General features: G+C 42.1%; 1 long non-coding RNA gene across 2 annotated transcripts; it reads right to left on the bottom strand.

The window, feature by feature from the left end:
• Positions 1-4,281: 4,281 nt before the first annotated feature.
• LOC125515682 lies at positions 4,282-7,356 on the bottom strand. Of its 2 annotated transcripts, none has more exons than XR_007287093.1 (2): positions 6,916-7,356; positions 4,282-6,760 (listed from the first exon to the last, which is right to left on the bottom strand). It is a non-coding gene; the product is annotated as an uncharacterized LOC125515682 (long non-coding RNA). The 2 variants fall into 2 exon arrangements; XR_007287095.1 differs by having other exon boundaries at positions 4,282-6,725.
• Positions 7,357-10,514: the final 3,158 nt, after the last annotated feature.

Genomic DNA, 10,514 nt, shown 5'->3' with positions numbered 1-10,514 from the left:
TGGCAGATCCCGACTCCAAAAAAATGTACACATGTAGTTGATTTTTTTCGGTCAATGGTACGCCTGGTTTATTAGGAAACATCGCATGGGTAACTGACTTATGGACGCAAAAAACGCACACGGGTACGACATAGGAACCGTGTGCTTTGTGATCTTCTAATGATTAACGCAAAAAACGCACACGGGCACACATGCTAATCAACACTCAAAGCCCTCAAAGGATGCTCTTACCGACATTGTACGTTAATACTACAAACTTAAAGTACTACTAGTAATTTGCTCTAATACTACAAACTTAAACTACCTCTCACATGCTGCCATCGGGGCATGTTGGACAGACGCCGGTGTTCTCCTTCCCGGCCTTGTAGGCGGCAGCCCACCGTGCTTCGATCTCCGCCAAGCTCTCCTCACCATGGCGTCCGGCCTCTTCTTTCTTGTGGCGGTGGGACTCCCTTTTCTTGACTGCTTTCTGCTCTGCTCCTTCTGTGCGGCTTTGGCCGCCTCTAGATCCACCGCCCATTTGGCCATGGCAGCCTCAAAGTCCGCCCACATAACTGTGTGGCCGGCGGCCGCGATGAACTCGGTGCGGCAAGATGCCATCGCTTCCTTACCATGTGGGCGGTCGCGGGCGGCGAGGAACGCACGTGGCGGGATGCAATCGCTTCCTTACCAGTTACCGTGCGCCGTAGTGCCATGAATGACGCATGGAGAGAGCTTTGGGACGGAGGGGCCGGGCAGCCGTACAGTGCGGTGGTATTTAAGAGCTCAACAACAAATGACTAAGGAAATTTGGCTTCCCTTACAATTTTCCTCGTTCATTATCGCACACGGTTCATCTCCATCGCTTCCGGAAACAGTGTGCGCTGAGCCTATTGTGTGTTGCGTTATGATTGGCTAGAACCCCAGCCACGCGGATCGCGTGTGTGCACCGTAGGATGCGCTGCGATCGAATGACAGTCCACGTTCCTCACATCACACCCTTGCAACTGTAGCTGGATTGGATTTATATGCGCTAAATGCCTAGAAAATGCACATACTCCCCTAAATACGGTAAATGAGCCCAGAAAATGCCAAATTTGAACAAGGTGATTTGCAGGGTGTATGTTCGTCGTAGAAAAAAACTCCAGGGCAAAGAACAAAGAAAATTTGGATTGCCCTTCAATCTTGGTGATTTCCCTCTCGAAAGCATGGAACTTCCTCGGTGATGGTTCGATTTATGAAGGGCGTGCATGACGACATAAGCCAAACCTTCTCAAATTTTGACCAGGGCATGGTTAGGTCATACCATGGCACCATGCCAGGCATCATGTTTTTCAAGCACTTATTTCATTTTTTCTATAATTGAAAACCCAATAAACAAACGTTTGTGGTTGACTGTTGCCACACATTTCATCGAAATATCTATCCATTCCTTGTAAAAGGCATGAGAATTTACTAAATGGCACGAGCATGGTTTTCTAGACCGTTCTTCTGCACCCTTTCATGCACCGATTGTTTGAACTTCAATTATGTGCATTAATGCCCAGAAAATGCACATAATGCCCTAAATATGGTAGATAAACCTAGAAAAGTGCCAAATTTGAACACGGTGATTTGTAGGGTGTATGTTCATCATAGAAAAAACTCATGGACAAAGGACAAAGGAAATTTGGATCCCCCTTCAATCTTGGTGATTTCCCCCTCGAAACCATGAAACTTCCTCAATGATGGTTCGATTTATGAAACACGTGCATGACGACATAAGGAAAACATTCTCAAATTTTTACCAGGGCACGGTGAGGCCATACCATGGCACCATGCCAGGCGTCATGTTTTCCAAGCATGTATTTCATTTTTGTATAGTTGTTAACCCAGTAAACGACGCATTTATGATTGACTATTGCCACACATTTCCTTGAAATATCTTCCCATTCCTTGTAAAAGGCATGAGAATGTACTAAATAGCACGAGCATGGTTTTCCAGACCGTTCTTGTGCACCTTTTCATGCACCGATTGTTCGAATTTGAATTATGTGCATTAATGCCTAGAAAATGCAAATAATCCCCTAAATATGGTAAATGAGCCCGGAAAATGTCAAATTTGAACACGTTGCATTTGAGGAGGTATGTTGATCGTTGGAAAAAACTGAATGACAAACTAGGACGGAAATTTGGATTCCCCTTCAATCTTGGTGATTTCCCTCTCGAAAGCATGAAACTTCCTCGGTGATGGTTCGATTTATGAAGGGCGTGCATGACGACATAAATCAAACCTTCTTAGCTTTTAACCAGGGCACGGTGAAGCCATACCATGGCACCATGCCAGGCGTCATGTTTTTCAAGCACGTATTTCATTTTTCTATAGTTGATAACCCAGTAAATGACGCGTTTGTGGTTGACTATTGCCACGCATTCCCTTGAAATCTCTGCCCATTCCTTGTAAAAGGCTTAAGAATTTACTAAATACCACGAGTATGGTTTTTTCAGTCTGTTCTTTTGCACCTTTTCGTGCGTCGATTGTTCGAATTTGAAATATGTCGATTAATGCCTAGAAAATACACATAATCCCCTAATATGGTAAATGAGCCCGGAAAAATTCCAAATTTGAACATGTTGCATTCGAGGGGGTATGTTGATAGTAGAAAATACTGAATGATAAGCTAGGAAGGAAATTTGGATTCCTGGCCCCTTCAATCTTGCTGATTTCCCCCTCAAAACCTTGAAATTTCCTCGGTGATGGTTCGATTTATGAATGGCATGTATGACGACATAAGACAAACATTCTCCAATTTTTACCAGGGCATGGTGAGGCCATACCATGGCACCACGCCAGGCGTCATGTTTTCCAAGCATGTATTTCATTTTTCTATACTACCCAGTAAACACATTTCCTTGAAATATCTCCCCATTCCTTGTAAAAGGCATGAGAATTTACTAAATAGCACGATCATGGTTTTCCAGACAGTTCTCGTGCACCTTTTCAAGCATTGATTGTTTGAATTTGAATTGTGTGCATTAATGCCTAGAAAATGCACGTAATCCCCTAAATATTGTAAATGAACCCGGAAAAGTGCCAAACTTGAACACGGTGTTTAGCAGGGTTGATGTTCATCGTAGAAAAAAACTCATGGACAAAGGACAAAGGAAATTTGGATTCCCATTCAATCTTGGTGATTTACTATCACACACGATTCATCTCCATCGCCTCTGCGAACCGTGTGTGTTCACTCACACATGCAAAAATAAAAAGAAAACCCTCGCCCACTTTGTCCCCACCCAATCGCCGTGGACTCCTCTGCAACTCTGCACCTCATCAACTTCTATCGCGGCGGCCACCCTAAGCTCGACAGCTGTTGATGGCGGGCGGAGGTCGCGCTCCAAACGGCACGGGATTTCGCCCCTACCGCTTTCCGCCGCCTATCTGCACCGACATTCTAGACTCTGGGCGACTGGGTTTTTCTCCGGGATTGGGCCAGGGATTTTTATCATGGAGAAGGTAATCAACTTAGCGAAATATTCACTCATCTCTTCTCGCAGTCCGTCCGTCACTGTTAATCAACCGGCGGAAATCGCCGTGGAATCATTTTTGTTCTAGCTGATTCGTGGGTGTTCATTCATGTGTCCAGAGTGCGAGCGCAAATCGGGCAAGTGTGGTCGGGGCCAGTCAGAAACGAAGTTCTATCTCACCATTTCGGATGACTTCAGGGAGCGCTAGGTATGTTCAATCTCAACCTACCACGGTCGGCATGGCCTAAATTTGTGAACATATGCCGTCTATTGCTACATTATCTATATATTTGCATCAAATCTTTGTTACATTATCTATTTTTAAATATTTATTTATGTACTTTGCTTTCATCTATATATTGATATGTTCTATCAGTTACTCCCATATTTGCATCTTGCTCTGTTATTTCAATATATCTACTAGCAAAAGAGCCTGTGCGTTGCAACGGGGGCATACATATCACTCTTCCTTCGTCTCTCCCTCGGGTCATCCATGTAACCATGTTGATACTCTTGATCTCCTTTATAGCTTGATGCTTCTCCTTATATCTACAGGTAGAGAAGAGACAGATATTATTTATTCCTCCTACTTACATAACTTATACCTACAAGTTCAAATTAGCTCATAGCAACATGTGAATTGGAAGGAGCATCGCAACTGAGTGACTGTCACCACAATATGTTTTCTTACACTGACATGTTGTTATAAGACCTGCACAATCGAGATTATTTTTGGCATTTGCGCAAATAACATTGATCTAGTCAGACCCGTTGTGTTGGATAGATATTTCTTTTGTTTTGTTAAAAAAATTAATGGAAAACCTTATTACATTAACCAGAGTGCACAGCAAGATCGCTAGCAACCAAATCTTCACATCGAATGCCACAAGGGCATCTACAACCTTATAAATTACAAAGTCTAGGACAGTACTTTACTTTATTTAAACATAACAAAATGTAAAGCTAGGTAAGCTTTGATCTCCTGGAAGAGAACACCGTTAGGTGCCAGGTCATAATCTTTTGATGGGGTGGCTTTCACCAGTTCCTGTGCGTCTGTCTAGTAATTCTCCTCATTGCCCAAGTTTGAGCCTCCTGGATTGCATGCAAGCATGCCTCGGCCTCTGCATGCATAGGGTCTTGAAGCTCACGAAGTTTTCTTGCTCCTGAGCCCCCTGCATTGCATGAGTTGTCTCTGACTATAAAACCCGAGCCTCCCTCAACTGAATCCGAGAAGAAACTACCATCAATGTTCACTTTCAGCACATCAGCTTTAGGCGGTTTCCATCTTTGAGCCACTGTCACAGTCGTTGTTTGTTTCTTCAGACATAACATCTCATAATCTACAACATTTCTTATGATTCAGTACAGTGTGTCATTCACATGGCATCTTTTCTCTCCAACATTGACTTTGTTTTAGATTAGCCACCACGTCCACATAAGAGCAAATACATAGCATTTGTTTGGAGGCCTCCGAGGTGAAGAAGCGTTGAAGGAACACTTTAGGACCAACACACTCAGCCAACATATGTCTTTCATCTTCCATGTTCAGGATTCTCCATATCATACGCACCTCTTTGCAATTGACAAAGCAAGTGGGCACATCATTTTTGTTAAGTTGAAGGAGTACATATAGCAATGTTTCATATTGCGAGGTTAGTTAATCTAATAGCCAGGTTTAATTCATGCATGCATCATCTTAAGTCACATAGATTATCTTAAATTGTAGATGCCACCAGCTAACAACACTATACAAAGTTTCTCCGTACATGTATGCCATGCACCATGGTCAGATCAAACGAATGCATGAGCTGGAGCACCAGACATGTGTAGAGCAAGCAACAAACATATATCTCTGAAGGTGAGAAGTGGTTTTACCAAAACCCACCAAAACATATAACACATGAGCTTTTACCAAAACCAACGGTATACAACAATAATTACAATTTATCTATGTCTGCATGTTAGGTTGTGATACACATCGACACACAACATGAAAAATACGATCACCAAGAAAGTTGTATATACGTCGGATAGATTAAATTAGAGAGCATCGGCATATAATACGGTGAAGCAATGCATCGTTTATAACTTACCTCAGATGAAACTGCGATGCAACCGAAATATCAATCACTGCATGGCCCAGGTTCCGGTGTAGCAATTCTTCATTCTGAGCCGTTAAACACGCAATAAATTAACGATGGTCTTGGCATGTGCATCTGACTCTCAGTTTTCCCAGATAAAAACAACACACATATTTTCCTCCATCTGGTTTTCTAAAAAAATGTCGAGAATACATTTCAGCGCATATATGATAGTGCATATTGATAAATCAGGTCATATGGACTTCTGCAAAAACAAAACATGAATTCTTTTACAAAGATACCGATGGAATTTTGAAGCCACACTTAAGTATACATCTAACCTTTGAGCGGAATTACTACTTGAAATGCCACATGTATCACAATTAACCTTGAAACTGCTTGGGAAGGGCAAAGTGTACTCTAAATTAACGTCAAAGCCGTTATACACGGTATGGAATCTTGGATGCCCGTACTTCAAGGAGACATGCATGCCAAGCAATATTACATTCTTCCTATTGTGAGGAACATATTCATGAGTTTAAAACAAAGACCCTCTATCATTCACCTAAAAAGTTCATAAGGGCAACTATTGGGAAGAGTACATTGCAAGAATGAAGTATTGGCACCTTATATCTAGTATAGAGCAACTTTTAATTAAGCACAAACCAGAAAAGGTTGAGTTCGAGAATATCGTAATTATCAGAAACAACACGCACCTATCTTGTGGACTAAGCACAAAGAAAATTAGAAACCTATTGTCAGATAATTAATACTTCTTCTATTATCATAGATATGTGCCGACTAATTAACTTTCCAAGTGCTAACCAGGAAGAGAATACTAAATACAAATCGAGGGATGTACCATGTTAGCACACTACATTCATTCAATCCGACCCCCACAACATTAAGGCTTGTTCCCAGAATTAGCTTCGCCTCGCTAGAAATGCTTGGTTTTTACAACTATCTATCCTCGTCATTGTTCAGTACTTCATCATCATCAGCCACTATATATGCACATAGCGCCAGGACCAATAAATACTTCATCTACAATCAGCTATTGTTGACCTTCCCTGAGCATCCCTTGGAATCTCATGAATGCATTGCACAGTGATGTAGCATTCCTCACAAAGGTCAAATCCAATGACTTATGTGCAATCCCTGTATTTGTATCGTTTACATCATATCGGATAGATCTGAAAGGTATTCATCAGTTTGATATTACTAAAAGAATCAAGGTAACTCAAGACAGTGGGAACTAAACCAAGGATGCATTGGTGCTTATCAATACGTCACAATTGGATTTCAAACTAAATCAGCGTGTAAGTGGTAGGGGAGCACGTGTGTGTACCTGCGCGATCTACTTCGAGAAAGCAGTGTCCTCGCCGACCTTGCATAGGAGGGCCTGGGTGGCGGAGCTGGCTTCCATGGACATCAAACGCTCGTGCGTCATAGCGGCGCCCAGCCGGACCATCTTGTGACGACGCAGGGGTATGAGGTGTGCAGCGCAACGGGGCTAATTTCCTAGATTGGGCTCTCGATGTGGGGCGTTGAGGAGTAGAGGGCCGCCAAATCTTGAGTCGGCGGAGGGCCTGGACGAAGGAGCCTCCTTATGAGCGGCACCCAGCCGGGCCATCTCCGGACACGGGGAGGTCCAAGGCGCGACGCTGGAGCCTCGTCGTGGGTCGAGAGGGAGAGGACAGATGGGAACAGGCACATGTGGGGAGACGAACGGGGAATTGTTTTGTTTCGAGAGGAGACGAACGGGGATTTTTTTTGGCAAGTGAGGGACGTGAAGTTTCGTCGTTCGTGCCCAAATGGCTTGTGTGGGGCGGACGAGCTATGGGCCAGAGTTGGCCCATCGACTACGTTGGGAAATAATTGTCACCAGCGAACGAAACGGTTTAAGTACCACCTCGCATATATGTTTTAAATTTAAAGTGAAACCGTAAACTTACGGGAAGAAGCGTATTGTGACGGTGAACCCGACAAAGTCAATCTGTGCTTTATTATTAGGGAAAGATTTACAATCTTAATTTTCATTTCAACCAGTACATACCTTGCTTTGCAAGAACATGAGTAGAAGGAAATCTTGGGCTTTACTTTGTTGATGACTCCCGGAATGTCATATTGATAACGCATCATGGATTTACAATGATGGTTAGTGTAAAACTTGATAAAGATGGTCAATCCTATTTTAATGTGGACCTTTGAAGAAAAATGTCTAAGTGTTATGAATTGAAAGCTGGCAATAAAATTTTAGTGCGTGCACTACAGCCTGGTCTAATTAACATGGATGTTTACTTCCCCAACATCATCAACAGATCAAAGTCTGATCGAGGTTAGTGTCCTTTCAACTTTCTCCATGTTGTCATATTACTTAGCAAAATCGGGGTATTTATTCTGTCTAATTGATCACTATTTAAGCAACCAATTGTGATTTCATTTTCCGACTCCGTTCCTAGGCAATAACAAATTCTATTTACCAATTTCTGTGCACAATATATTCTTCTGCCATGTTCTGAATAAATAATACCTTTCCACCTTTTAAGTAGGATGTGTTGGATGCATAGTGAACGATCTGTATGTTACTAAGCGTACCAAATTTCACTAGAAGGACTTGAAGCATGTCATAAACTTTGTTGATAATCTGACAGAGATAGCACAATGTATGAATGCTGGATTTTGGATGGCATTAATTATACCTATGGTGCACACATTGAACAAGACCAATTGTGTGCACAAAACGCAGGTAAATAGTCTTATTTTAATGTTGATGCTCATAAACTATATATATCTTCAACAATATGTTACGATTGGTTTTTATTCTACATTTCAACAGAAATTGCCCGCTGTAGCAATTCCTGGATCAATTTCCCGGCATGGTCGAATTACACTTGTGCATGCTAATAACGCCAAAGTGATTGCAAGGTACTGCGTTTCTCGCATAAATGGAACCATTCAAATTAACAAGTTCTCGCTTGTCATGGCAATGCATCCATATTGGAAAATTAGAGACACTATTCTACTCATGCTCTACCAAGGCACAGGAGGGCTCTTCCTTTTCATTGACGAGATGTCGAGTCGCCGTGATCAAGCTGCTTCCAGCGAATAGTTGTGGTTGTTGGCCCTCAACCTCTTAAAATGTGCTAGCTGTTATTATGTTAAGTATGTAGATATGGACCATAAGGTTGTCAAAACCGTGTTACGAAGATCCTCCTTTTGTCGAATAGTGTAACCACTATATATATGTTACTCAAATGTTGTTACCCAAGTTCTTAAATTTTCATAGAAACTATTAGTATCGTACACAGTTCATTGAGTTTAAGCGTGTGCCCGATGTCCAGAAGGCATGCATATTAACTGTCCATATTGCAAATTCACACACATGTTAACATAAGAAAATGTATGTGTAACTTACTAATCATCGCACACGAGTACTCGCAGACGCATCGTGTGCGATACTCCTAGCCACCGCAAGCAACTAGTTTGCATTTTTCAAAGTTTTTTGTACACATAGAATCTCCCATGAACTAACTGTATTTACCGTCTGTGTTGTAATTTCTCATCGCAAACAGTTTATCCGAGTCGGTTGTTTGCCACATATCACACACATCTTGTTTACATGACTCATGTGTCTTCTTTTGGCTCGTCGCAAACAGTTCATCCATTTGAACTGTATGTCACATATCAAACACATCTTGTTCAGTTGAACCGTTTCTGTTGTGTTCCCTAATCGAAAACAGTTCGTCCGAGTGAACCATATGCCGTATATCACACACACCTTGATCTGGCTAACCGTTTTTGTTGCACTCCCTAATAGAAAATAGTTCAACAGAGCGAACTGTATGCCGTATATCACATACACATTGATATGGCTGCCCGTTTCTATTGTTCTGCCTCATCGCAAATAGTTCGAATGGATTAACTGTGTGCCCTACATCGCACATGCAACTAAAATCTGAACCGTGTTTGATGGCTCCGCCATCACAAACGTTTTGCACCTTTTTCACGTGTTTTTACACCATCATTTGTGATTAATGTATCGCACACAATTTCGTCAAAGGGTCTCTGATCGTAGTGTCGCATTAGCAGCATCCTGCAGTAGTGTCGAGAACACATACTACAATGCTGGGAAGTTTTTGACGCTCAAATTCTTCTGCTGATGGACCTGAAGATTGTTGGAGATGCATGTACCAAAGATAATCCGACAAATTTGGCATATGGGAACAAAGTGTTGTTCTACATTCTATGCAAATCGGTCACCCCAACAAACTGGACCGAAACCATTGGTGGTATCATGGCAAATGCTCTTCATGCAATATCTCTTGGCATTTGGTTTAACCTTCCAGATCTATTCATAATATGGCTTATGCAGCTGACGATGCTCAAGTATTGAGGCATTATTCTCAATGGATTATGCATGCCATCAAGAAACTTAGAGAGAAGAAATTCTTTTGCCCAAGTGTGCCGAAAGTTTTCACTCGACCAGTCCACGACACTCTTCAAATTGTCAAAGACATCAGCAAAGGAAAGACTCATGTTGATGCCACGGGCTCTGCTTCAGCTCATGCTCCAAAGGTTAAGAAGGCTACTATTGAAATTCCTCGAAAGAAAAACCCTCCGTTGTATGAAATTTGTCTTTGCACCCAGCAGGCTCTTGAGAGTGATATCAAGCTTGATCACAAAGTGAAAGTGAAGATGACGACTGAGATTAATTTTCTTCACAATTATGCTCGTCAAGCTCTTCTGCGCAAGCATTATACTCACAAGGAGCTCACAACCAAGGGCATCGAGAAGAATTATGATTATATGGAGTTGTCTAAAGTTCCTCGCATCCGAATACAAACTCCAGTGATGTGACGCCCCCAATTCAATCATACACTAATCATACACGCAAACGTGTACGATCAAGATCAGGGAATCACGGGAAGATATCACAACACAACT

Source organism: Triticum urartu, chromosome 1 (assembly GCF_003073215.2).
Source record: "Triticum urartu cultivar G1812 chromosome 1, Tu2.1, whole genome shotgun sequence".
In the NCBI taxonomy this organism is placed as follows: Eukaryota; Viridiplantae; Streptophyta; class Magnoliopsida; order Poales; family Poaceae; genus Triticum; species Triticum urartu.
The sequence above is the reverse complement of the archived record's forward strand: the minus strand, read 5'-3'. Positions and strand labels throughout refer to the sequence as shown.